Consider the following 13266-nt stretch of genomic DNA (forward strand, 5'->3'; position numbering starts at 1 on the left):
TGTGTGCACCCAGTTGGGTGATACAAGGTGGGGAAGGTGTTGCTGGACTATGGCACCCAGTTGGGTGATACAAGGTGGGGAAGGCGTTGCTGGACTATGGCACCCAGTTGGGTGATATAAGGTGGGGAAGCGTTGCTGGGCTATGGCACCCAGTTGGGTGATATAAGGTGGGGAAGGCGTTGCTGGGCTGTGGCGCCCGGTTGATTGATATAAGGTGGGGAAGGTGTTTCTGGGTTATGGCGCCCAGTTGGGTGATACAAGGTGGGGAAGGCGTTGCTGGGCTGTGGCGCCCGGGTGGGTGATATAAGGTGGGGAAGGCGTTGCTGGGCTGTGGCGCCCGGGTGGGTGATATAAGGTGAGGATGGCGTTGCTGGGCTGTGGCGCTCGGTTGGGTGATATAAGGTGGGGAACGCGTTGCTGGGCTGTGGCCCCCAGTTGGGTGATATAAGGTGGGGAAGGCTTGCTGGGTTATGGCGCCCATTTGGGTGATATTAGGTGGGGAAGGCGTCGCTGGACTATGGCGCCCATTTGGGTGGATATTAGATGGGGAAGGCGTTGCTGGGCTGTGTGCGCCCAGTTGGGTGATACAAGGTGGGGAAGGCGTTGCTGGACTATGGCGCCCATTTGGGTGATATTAGGTGGGGAAGGCATTGCTGGTCTGTGTTGCTCGGTTGGGTGATACAAGGTGGGAAGGCGTTGCTGGACTATGGCGCCCATTTGGGTGATATAAGGAGGGAAAGGCGTTGCTGGGCTGTGGCAACCCGGTTGGGTGATACAAGTTGGGGAAGGTGTTGCTGGGCTGTGGCGCCTGGTTGGGTGATACAAGGTGGGAAGGCGTTACTGGACTATGGCGCCCATTTGGGTGATATATGGTGGGAAAGGCGTTGCTGGGCTGTGGCGCCCGGTTGGGTGATACAAGTTGGGGAAGGTGTTGCTGGGCTATGGCGCCCGGTTGGGTGATATAAGGTGGGGAAGGCGTTGCTGGGCTGTGGCGCCCGGTTGGGTGATATAAGGTGGGGAAGGCGTTGCTGGACTATGGCGCCCGGTTGGGTGATATAAGGTGGGGAAGGCGTTGCTGGGCTGTGGCGCCCGGTTGGGTGATATAAGGTGGGGAACGTGTTGCTGGGCTGTGGCCCCCAGTTGGGTGATACAAGGTGGGGAAGGCGTTGCTGGACTATGGCGCCCGGTTGGGTGATAACAAGTTGGGGAAGGCGTTGCAGGGCTGTGGCGCCCGGCCGGGTGATGTCCTTCCGGTTTGGCTGGTAGTATTTTTATATCTCCTGGTAGGCTGGGCACGGCCGGTAGGTTTCGGGCGTCATGCATGACGCAGGTGGATTAATATCATGTGTAGGTGCCGCCTGACACCGCTGGTATTTGGGGCATGTTGTTTACTAATATAAGCGATGGCCTTTTTACCCCCAACTTTGGAGCCTGTGTCTTACTGGATGGGGATTGGGTGGTTAAGGAACCAAGGGGTTAACCCGGGACCTATATATATATTTATACGTACACTGTGTGGGAAAATACGCGACCCCTTTTATTTTGAGCAATGACAGGACCGCCCCAGGGGATTATTACATGTAATAATGATTTGATCGTCTAATAAATATCCTTTGGATTGGGGACGCGTGATGACCTCATTGCGTGCGTAGTTGCAACATGGCGTTCAGCGCAGGATCGGCGCGTTAGAAAGGGCTGGAGACGGAGCGCAGGGTGAGGGTCCCCGCACGCCGACATCGAATGTTTTCCCGATAAAGGGATGCTCGGTAGGAGGGCGGAAAAAAAAACGTATCCGTACTACGGCGTATCGTTCAGGCGCGGGAGACGCTGGGTCAGCGCGTTACCGATGACGCAATCGCAATGCGGCGTTCCCGTCTCCGGCGCGCGGGTTTCCGCAGGGAGCGGCTGCGTCTGCACGTTAAGTCAATGATACAATCAGACAGCGGCGTTCTCGTTCCGGACGGGAGACGCTGGGTCGGCGCGTTATCGATGACGCAATCGCAACGCGGCGTTCCGTCTCCGGGCGCGCGGTTTCCGCAGGGAGCGGCTGCGTCTGCGCGTTAAATCAATGATACAATCAGACAGCGGCGTTCTCGTTCCGGACGGGAGACGCTGGGTCGGCGCGTTATCGATGACGCAATCGCACCGCTGCGTTCTCGTGTCCGGGCGCGCGTTCCCGCAGGAGGAGGGGATTTCCAACACACTTTCTAGCAATCATAGCGTCTCCGATTAGGTTACAGCAGTTTAACACGTTTACGCGCAACGAAGGAAAAAAGTCCTATTTCCCGTGTAAGGAGCACGCACCTCCCGCAGCGTATCTGCGACTTGCTGACATCACACAGTGACATCAGTGGATTGTCTACATTGTGCTTCTTATACAGTGATAATCTACAGCGCAGACCCACAATGGTGCACTTTGTCATGGGGTATTGAGCGAGAATATACAAGATATGATGAAAACTAAAGGGGGCCCTTTCTTCTGTGTGTCTGTGTGTGTGTACACATACATACACACATACACACATACACACGTCCCCTATCAGAGTTACACACATCTATATACAGTGCAGCCCACCTGCCAGTCCACATCCTGACTGAGAATTAACACGAGCGATAGGATGTCACATAGTTTGCAATATAATGAATGGCATAGCGAGGGGAGGAGGGAGAAGAGAGAGGGAGAGGGAGAGGGAGAAGAGAGGGAGAAGAGAAAAGGGAAAAGGGAGAAGGAGAGAGAGGAGAGAGAGAGGAGAGGGGGGAAGAGAGAGGGGGGGGGGAAGAGAGAGGGGGGGGGAAGAGAGAGGGGAGGGAGAAGAGAGAAAGGGGGGGGAGAGAGAGAGGGGGGAAGAGAGAGGGGGGGAAGAGAGAGGGAGGGGAGAGAGGGGGGGAGAGAAGGATAGAGAGAGGGGGAGGGAGAGGGGGGAGAGGGGGGGGAGAGAGGGAGAGGGGGGAGAGAGGGGGGAGAGAGAGGGGGGAGAAAGGGGGGGGGAGAGGGGGGGGGAGAGAGGGGGGGAGAGAGAGGGGGAAGGGGGGGGAAAGGGGGGGTGAAGAGAGAGGGAGAGAGAGAAGAGAGGGAGAAGAGAGAGGGAGAAGAGAAAAGGGAGAGAGAAGAGAGAGGAGAGGGGGAAGAGAGAAGGGGGGGGAGAGGGGGGGAAGAGAGAGAGGGGGGAAGAGAGGGGGAGGGAAGAGGGGGGGAGAGAGGGGGGGGAGAGAGGAGGGAGAGAGGGGGGAGAGAGGGGGGGAGAGAGAGGGGGGGATAGAGAGGGGGGGAGAGAGAGGGGGAGAGAGAGGGGGGAAGGGGGGAAAGGGAGGAAAGGGGGGGGAAGAGAGAGGGGGAAGAGGTGGGAGGGGGAAGAGGGGGGAGGGGAAGAGAGGGGGGAGGGTGAAGAGGGAGGGGGGGAAGAGAGGGGGGAGGGGGAAGAGGGAGGAGGAAAAGAGGGGGGGATAGCGTGAAGAGGAGGTAGAAAGGGAGGAGGGAGGGAGAGAGGAAGTTGGGGAAAAGAGGGAAGTGTGACTGGGGGAGAGAGAGTGGATGAGAGAGAAGGATAGAGAGGAAAAGAAAGGAGAGAGAGGGGGGAAGAGAGGGGGGGAGAGGGGGGAGAAGGGGGAGGGGGAAGAGAGAGGAGGGGGGAAGAGAGGGGGGCAGAGAGGGGGGGCAGAGAGGGGGGAAGAGAGAGGGGGGGGGGGAAGAGAGGGGGGGAAGAGAGGGGGGTAAGAGAGGGGGGTAAGAGAGAGAGGGGGGGTAAGAGAGAGAGAGAGGGGGGTAAGAGAGAGAGGGGGGGTAAGAGAGAGAGAGGGGGGGTAAGAGAGAGAGAGGGGGGGTAAGAGAGAGAGAGGGTAAGAGAGAGAGAGGGGGTAAGAGAGAGAGAGGGGGTAAGAGAGAGAGAGGGGTAAGAGAGAAGAAAGGGGAAGAGAGAGATAGAGGGGGAAGAGAGAGAGAGAGGGGGGGAAGAGGGAGGGGGGAGGGAGGGGGAAGAGTGAGGGGGGAGGGAGGGGGAAGAGGGAGGGGGGTGGGGGGGGAAGAGGGAGGGGGAGGGGGGAAAAGAGAGGGGGGAAAAGTGAGGGGGGATAGAGTGAAGAGGAGGTAGAAAGGGAAGGAGGGAGGGAGAGTTGAAGTTGGCGAAAAGAGAGAAGTGTTACTGGGAGAGAGAGAGAGAGTGGATGAGAGAGAAGGATAGAGAGGAAAAGAAAGGAGGGAAGGAAGGAAGAGATGGGGAAGAGAGAGGGAAATGGAGGGAAAGGAGAGGAAGAAAGATAGGTGAAGAAAGAGAGAGAGGGAGAGAAATAGGAAAAGATAGCGGGAGAGAGGAAAGGATGGAGAGAGGGAGGCAGGAGGGAGAGAGGGAGGGAGGGAGGAGAGGAGGTAAGGAAGGGAGAGAGGGAAGGTACAGAGGGAGGGAAGGAGGGAGAGAGGGAGGTAGAGAGGGAGGTACAGAGGGAGGAAGGAGGGAGGGGGTAGAAGAAGAGAGGAGGGGAGGGGAAATAGACTCTGCACTTCACTTAATGATCCATCAATCCTGTTATCAATACCCAGAATCTATATACTGAGCAGTGAGTCATATACTGAGACACAGAGACCTCTTATACAGGGACACTGAGGGGACACTGCTTCTGCTGCATGTCACTGTCACCTCAAACCCTGCCTGTCACCGTCACCTCACAAACCCTGCCTGTCACCGTCACCTCAAACCCTGCCTGTCACCGTCACCTCAAACCCTGCCTGTCACCGTCACCTCAAACCCTGCCTGTCACCGTCACCTCAAACCCTGCCTGTCACCGTCACCTCAAACCTGCCTGTCACTGTCACCTCAAACCCTGCCTGTCACTGTCACCTCAAACCCTGCCTGTCACTGTCACCTCAAACCCTGCATCTCAAACCCTGCCTGTCACTGTCACCACAAACCCTGCCTGTCACCGTCACCTCAAACCCTGCCTGTCACCGTCACCTCAAACCCTGCCTGTCACAGTCACCTGAAACCCTGCCTGTCACTGTCACCTCAAACCCTGCCTGTCACTGTCACCTCAAACCCTGCCTGTCACTGTCACCTCAAACCCTACATGTCACTGTCACCTGAAACTCTGTATGTCACTGTCACCTCAAAACCTGCCTGTCACTGTCACCTCAAGCCCTGCCTGTCACTGTCACCTGAAACTCTGCATGTCACTGTCACCTCAAACCCTGCCTGTCACTGTCACTTCAAACCCTGCCTGTCACTGTCACCTCAAACCCTGCCTGTCACTGTCACCTCAAACCCTGCCTGTCACCTCAAACCCTGCCTGTCACTGTCACTACAAACCCTGCATGTCACTGTTACCAAAAACCCTGCCTGTCACTGTCACCACAAACCCTGCCTGTCACCGTCACCTCAAACCCTGCCTGTCACCGTCACCTCAAACCCTGGCTGTCACCGTCACCTCAAACCCTGCCTGTCACCGTCACATCAAACCCTGCCTGTCACCGTCACCTCAAACCCTGCCTGTCACTGTCACCTCAAACCCTGCCTGTCACTGTCACCTCAAACCCTGCCTGTCACCGTCACCTCAGACCCTGCCTGTCACTATTTCTGCATGTCATGTCAAACCAAACCCTGGCTTTCTCCCTCCCTGTCCTGCCCCTCTTTCCTCCTCTCTCTGTCATTCTCTCACTCCCTGACTCTCACTCTCTCCCCCCCCCCGACCCTCTCTCATCCCCCCTTGACCCTCTCTCATCCCCCCGCCCGACCCTCTCTCACCCCCCCCCACACACATCCCTGGACCCATCTGTACACACCCGGAGAAACACACACAAACACAAACATACACGCGCATACATTTACACACACACCCACATAGCTACAAAGCCAAAGAAACACAACCAAACCTGCATACTAAAACAAACACACACACCCATATACTTCCGAGTCCCAGACAGTCATGTGTGTCACATATACACACACACACACACACACACACACACACACACACACACACACACACACACACACACACACACACACACACACACAGAGAGATACATACACACACAAACACAGATATACACAAACACAGATACAGACACAAACATACACACACACACACACTGTACACCCGTGTCATGTTTATACACACACACCCACCCTCGTGTGTGTGTATGTATATATATAGATATATATATACACACACACAAACACATTTAAACACATATACTCCTGTGTATGACATGTAAACACACACACAAACACACACATATATATACACACACACAAACATATACATGCCTGTGTGTGACATGTATATACACACACACACACACACACACGCCTGTATGACATGCATAAATACACAAACACACACACCTGTTTGTGACATGTATATACACACAAAAACATTCAAGCCTGTGTGTGACATGTATACACACATACAGTACACACATCTGTGTGTGACATGTATACACACACGCCTGTGTGATCTTACCTGAGACAGCTCCACAGATCTCTCTATCTGTCTCTGATTTCTCCTGTACTCTCTCCTTCTCCTCTGATCTCTCCCTCTCCCTCTCTGCTCCCTCTCCCTCTCCCTCTCTGCTCTCTCTCCCTCACTCCAGCTGCTGTTCCCTCCTCCCCTCTATTTAAAAATCTCGCGAGCTCCCTCCCTGCAGCAGAGAGACACCCAGCACCCAGAGAGACAGCTAGAAGTATTCAGCACCAGAGACAGCAGCCTTAGAGACATCCAGCACCCTGAGAGACAGCTAGATACATCCAGCGCCAGACACAGCACCCAGAGAGACAGCTAGAAACGTCCAGCACAAGAGATAGCACCCAGAGACACAGGTAGAGAGACACCACCCAGAGACAGTTAGAGACGGCTAGTGACATCCAGCACCCTGAGAGACGTCCAGCACACAGAGACAGCTAGAAACATCCAGCACCCTGAGAGACAGCTAGCACCATTCATCACCAGAAACACCACCCAGAGAGACAGCTAGACACCCTGAGACCGCTAGTGACATCCAGCACCAGAGACAGCACCCTGAGAGACAGCTAGAGACATCCAGCACCCGAGAGACAGCTAGACACCCTGAGACAGCTAGTGACATCCAGCACCAGAGACAAAACCCTGAGAGACAGCTAGAGACATCCAGCACCCTGAGAGACAGCTAGCACCATTCATCACCAGAAACACCACCCAGAGAGACAGCTAGAGACACCCTGAGACAGCTAGTGACATCCAGCACAAGAGACAACACCCTGAGAGACAGCTAGAGACATCCAGCACCCTGAGAGACAGCTAGCACCATTCATCACCAGAAACACCACCCAGAGAGACAGCTAGACACCCTGAGACAGCTAGTGACATCCAGCACCAGAGACAGCACCCTGAGACAGCTAGAGACATCCAGCACCCTGAGAGACAGTTAGAGACATCCAGCACCCTGAGAGACATTGAGCACCAGAGACAGCACCCAGAGAGACTGCTAGAGACATCCAGCACAAGAGATAGCACCTAGAGACACAGCTAGAGACACCCCCCAGAGAGACAGCTAGAGACATCTAGCACCCTGAGAGACATCCAGCACCCAGAGAGAGCTAGAGCTATCCAGCACCATGAGAGACAGCTAGCACCATTCATCAACAGAGACAGCCATAAGAAAGATAGCTAGAGACACCCTGAGACAGCTAGTAACATCCAGTACCAGAGACAGCACCCTGATAGACAGCTAGAGACACCCTGAGACAGCTAGTAACATCCAGTACCAGAGACAGTACGCTGATAGACAGCTAGAGACATACAGCACCCCGACAGCTAGAGACATCCAGCACACTGAGAGACATCCAGCACCATGAGAGACAGCTAGAGACATCCAGCACAAGAGATAGCACCCAGAGACACAGGTAGAGAGACACCACCCAGAGACACCCTGAGACAGCTAGTGACATCCAGCACCCTGAGAGACGTCCAGCACACAGAGACAGCTAGAAACATCCAGCACCCTGAGAGACAGCTAGCACCATTCATCACCAGAAACACCACCCAGAGAGACAGCTAGACACCCTGAGACAGCTAGTGACATCCAGCACCAGAGACAGCACCCTGAGAGACAGATAGAGACATCCAGCACCCTGAGAGACAGTTAGAGACATCCAGCACCCTGAGAGACAGCTAGCACCATTCATCACCAGAAACACCACCCAGAGAGACAGCTAGACACCCTGAGACAGCTAGTGACATCCAGCACAAGAGACAGCACCCTGAGAGACAGCTAGAGACATCCAGCACCTGAGAGACAGCTAGCACCATTCATCACCAGAAACACCACCCAGAGAGACAGCTAGAGACACCCTGAGACAGCTAGTGACATCCAGCACCAGAGACAGCACCCAGAGAGACAGCTAGAGACATTCAGCACCCTGAGAGACAGTTAGAGACATCCAGCACCCTGAGAGACATTGAGCACCAGAGACAGCACCCAGAGAGACTGCTAGAGACATCCAGCACAAGAGATAGCACCTAGAGACACAGCTAGAGACACCCCCCAGAGAGACAGCTAGAGACATCTAGCACCCTGAGAGACATCCAGCACCCAGAGACAGCTAGAGATATCCAGCACCCTGAGACAGCTAGCACCATTCATCAACAGAGACACCAAAAAGAGACAGCTAGAGACACCCTGAGACAGCTAGAGACATCCAGCACCAGGGACAGCACCCTGAGAGACAGCTAGAGACATCCAGTACCAGAGACAGCCATAAGAAAGATAGCTAGAGACACCCTGAGACAGCTAGTAACATCCAGTACCAGAGACAGTATGCTGATAGACAGCTAGAGACATACAGCACCCCGACAGCTAGAGACATCCAGCACACTGAGAGACATCCAGCACCCTGAGAGACAGCTAGAGACATCCAGCACAAGAGATAGCACCCAGAGACACAGGTAGAGAGACATCACCCAGAGACAGTTAGAGACGGCTAGTGACATCCAGCATCCTGAGAGACGTCCAGCACACAGAGACAGCTAGAAACATCCAGCACCCTGAGAGACAGCTAGCACCATTCATCACCAGAAACACCACCCAGAGAGACAGCTAGACACCCTGAGACAGCTAGTGACATCCAGCACCAGAGACAGCACCCTGAGAGACAGCTAGAGACATCCAGCACCCTGAGAGACAGCTAGCACCATTCATCACCAGAAACACCACCCAGAGAGACAGCTAGACACCCTGAGACAGCTAGTGACATCCAGCACCAGAGACAGCACCCTGAGAGACAGCTAGAGACATCCAGCACCCTGAGAGACAGCTAGCACCATTCATCACCAGAAACACCACCCAGAGAGACAGCTAGACACCCTGAGACAGCTAGTGACATCCAGCACCAGAGACAGCACCCTGAGAGACAGCTAGAGACATCCAGCACCTGAGAGACAGTCTGCACCATTCATCACCAGAAACACCACCCAGAGTGACAGCTAGACACCCTGAGACAGCTAGTGACATCCAGCACAAGAGACAACACCCTGAGAGACAGCTAGAGACATCCAGCACCCTGAGAGACAGTTAGAGACATCCAGCACCCTGAGAGACAGCTAGCACCATTCATCACCAGAAACACCACCCAGAGAGACAACTAGACACCCTGAGACAGCTAGTGACATCCAGCACCAGAGACAGCACCCAGAGAGACTGCTAGAGACATCCAGCACAAGAGATAGCACCCAGAGACACAGCTAGAGACACCCCCCAGAGAGACAGCTAGAGACATCTAGCACCCTGAGAGACATCCAGCACCCAGAGACAGCTAGAGATATCCAGCACCCTGAGAGACAGCTAGCACCATTCATCAACAGAGACACCAAAAAGAGACAGCTAGAGACACCCTGAGACAGCTAGTGACATCCAGCACCAGGGACAGCACCCTGAGAGACAGCTAGAGACATCCAGCACCAGAGACAGCCATAAGAAAGATAGCTAGAGACACCCTGAGACAGCTAGTAACATCCAGTACCAGAGACAGTACGCTGATAGACAGCTAGAGACATACAGCACCCCGACAGCTAGAGACATCCAGCACACAGAGACATCCAGCACCCTGAGAGACATCCAGCACCTATATGCAGCTACAGACATCCAGCACCCTGAGACAGCTAGCAACATTAATCACCAGAGACACTGCTCGGAAAAACAGCTAGAGACATCCAGCACCAGAGACAGCACCCTGACAGCTAGAGACATCCAGCACCAGAGACAGCACCCTGACAGCTAGAGACATCCAGCACCAGAGACATCCAGCACCCTGAGACAGCTAGCAACATTAATCACCAGAGACACTGCTCGGAAAAACAGCTAGAGACATCCAGCACCAGAGACAGCACCCTGACAGCTAGAGACATCCAGCACCAGAGACAGCACCCAGAGAGACAGCCAGAGACATCCAGCACCAGAGACAGCACCCTGACAGCTAGAGACATCCAGCACCAGAGACAGCATCCTGACAGCTAGAGACATCCAGCACCAGAGACAGCACCCTGACAGCTAGAGACATCCAGCAATAGAGACAGCACCCAGAGAGACAGCCAGAGACATCAAGCACCAGAGACATCCAGCACCAGAGACAGCACCCAGAGAGACAGCTAGACACCCAGCACCCAGAGAGACAGCTAGAGAAATCCAGCACCAGACAGCAATCAGAGAGACAGCTAGAGACATCCAGCACCAGAGACAGCTAGAGACATTCAGAACCCAGAGAGACAGCTAGAGACATCCAGCACCAGAGACAGCACCCAGAGAGACAGCCAGAGACATCCAGCACCAGAGACAGCACCCTGACAGCTAGAGACATCCAGCACCAGAGACAGCATCCTGACAGCTAGAGACATCCAGCACCAGAGACAGCACCCTGACAGCTAGAGACATCCAGCAATAGAGACAGCACCCAGAGAGACAGCCAGAGACATCAAGCACCAGAGACATCCAGCACCAGAGACAGCACCCAGAGAGACAGCTAGACACCCAGCACCCAGAGAGACAGCTAGAGAAATCCAGCACCAGACAGCAATCAGAGAGACAGCTAGAGACATCCAGCACCAGAGACAGCTAGAGACATTCAGAACCCAGAGAGACAGCTAGAGACATCCAGCACCATGAGAAAGCAAGACACACAGCACCAGAGACAGCACCCACAGAGACAGCTAGAACCATCCAGCACCAGAGACAGCACCCACAGAGACAGCTAGAGACATCCAGCACCAGAGACAGCTAGAGACATCCAGTATCAGAGACAGCTAGAGACATCCAGGACCAGAGACATCCAGGACCAGAGACAGCTAGAGACATCCAGCATCATAAACAGGCCCAGAGGGAAAGCTAGAGACATCCAGCACCATAGGCAGCACCCAGAGGGACAGCTAGAGACACTCTGTACCAGAGATAGAACCCAGAGAGACAGCTAGAGACATTCAGCACCCAGAGAGACCACTAGAGACATCCAGCACCAGAGAGAGCACCATGGCAGCTAGAGATATCCAGCACCCAGAGAGACAGCTAGAGACATTCAGCACCCAGAGAGACAGCTAGAGACATTCAGCACCCAGAGAGACAGCTAGAGACACTCTGTACCAGAGATAGAACCCAGAGAGACAGCTAGAGACATTCAGCACCCAGAGAGACCACTAGAGACATCCAGCACCAGAGAGAGCACCATGGCAGCTAGAGATATCCAGCACCCAGAGAGACAGCTAGAGACATTCAGCACCCAGAGAGACAGCTAGAGACATTCAGCACCCAGAGAGACAGCAAGAAACACCCAGCACCCAGAGAGACAGTTAGAGACATACAGAACCATGGAAAAGTAAGAGACACCAGCACCCTGAGAGACAGCTAGAGACATCCAGGAGCATAGACAGCACCCTGAGAGACAGCTAGAGACATCCAGCACCAAAGACAGCTGGAGACACAGACATCCAACTAGAAAAAGAGAGACATGGGGCCACAAGAGCTAGAGTGATCATTGGACAGCAAAGGACAGTTCTAGAGAGACAGTCTATTAGACAGTTATAAATGTATTTTTGGAAGTTGATAAACATTATTTTGGTAAATGTGCAAATCATACATTCATCCAGATACTAATCATTTCTAATATACCTCTCCCCCTTATTGCCTCCCCCCTCTCTCTCTCTTTTCATTGTCACCTTCCCTCTCTTCTCTCTCCTTTCCCTGTCACCCTTCCTCTCTTCTCCCTCCTTTCCCTGTCACCCTTCCTCTCTTCTCTCTCCTTTCCCTGTCACCCTTCCTCTCCTCTCTCCTTTCCCTGTCACTACCTGTCACCCTCGCTCTCTTTTCCCCGTCAACCTGCCTCTCCTCTCTTTTCCCTGTCACCCTCTGTCTCCTCTCTCTCTTTTCGCTGTCACCCTCCCTCTCTTTTCCCTGTCACCCTCTGTCTCCCCTCTCTCTTTTCCCTGTCACCCTCCCTCTCTTCTCTCTCTCTCTCTCTTTTCCCTGTCACCCTCCCTCTCTCCTCTCTTTTCCCTGTCACTCTCTGTCTCCTCTCTCTCTTTTCCGTCACTCTCTCTCTCTCTTCTCTCTCTTTTCCGTCACTCTCTCTCTCTCTTCTCTCTCTCTCTTTTCCCTGTCACCCTCTGTCTCCTCTCTCTCTTTTCCCTGTCACCCTCTCTCTCTTCTCTCCCCCCACCCATCCTCTGTGGGGAAGAAATGTATCTCTAGGAAAAGTTCTATTAATACCTGCATGGCGGAAGGGAAACGCTAGGACATACGGGGAGACACAGTGATATATATACTGCTAGATATATATAGATTAAAAAAAAAAGGAGGGGGGAAAAGAGGGGGAGGAGGGAAAGAGGGGGAGGGGGGAAAGAGGGGGAAGAAGAGGGGGGAAAGAGGGTGGTGAGAAAGTTTGTGAACCCCTTAAGATTTTCACATATTTCACACATTTCAGACCTAAAATGTTGTTAGATCTTAATCTAAGTCCTAATAATAGAGGGAGATAACCCGATCACACAAATGACACAAAAACATGAGACTTTTTCAACATTTATTGATCCACAAATGATTAAACATTCAGTTTCCGTGTGTGAGAAAGTCTGTGACCCGTTACATTCAGTACCAGGTGGCACCCCCAATACATTCAGTACCTGGTGGCGCCCCCGTTAGATTCAGAACCTGGCGGCGCCACCATTACATTTAGTACCTGGCGGCGCCCCCGTTACATTCAGTACCTGGTGGCGCCCCCTTGAGCAGTAGTGACTTCACCTGCGCGTGTCCTGTAACCA

At 53.7% G+C, this 13266-nt stretch overlaps 1 protein-coding gene across 3 annotated transcripts in view; it reads right to left on the minus strand.

The window, feature by feature from the left end:
- The window catches only part of ACHE (acetylcholinesterase (Yt blood group)), an 82389-nt gene that overhangs the window by 40303 nt on the left and 28820 nt on the right, over positions 1-13266 (minus strand). Inside the window, exon 1 of one of the 3 annotated variants that reach the window (XM_075584126.1) lies at positions 6454-6606. The exons of the other annotated variants lie outside the window; for them this stretch is intronic. The gene's annotated coding sequence lies outside the window, so the exon portion shown is untranslated. Of the gene's footprint in view, positions 1-6453; positions 6607-13266 lie in introns of those variants that run through there. 3 annotated transcript variants of the gene reach the window in all.

Source organism: Ascaphus truei, unplaced genomic scaffold (assembly GCF_040206685.1).
Source record: "Ascaphus truei isolate aAscTru1 unplaced genomic scaffold, aAscTru1.hap1 HAP1_SCAFFOLD_453, whole genome shotgun sequence".
In the NCBI taxonomy this organism is placed as follows: Eukaryota; Metazoa; Chordata; class Amphibia; order Anura; family Ascaphidae; genus Ascaphus; species Ascaphus truei.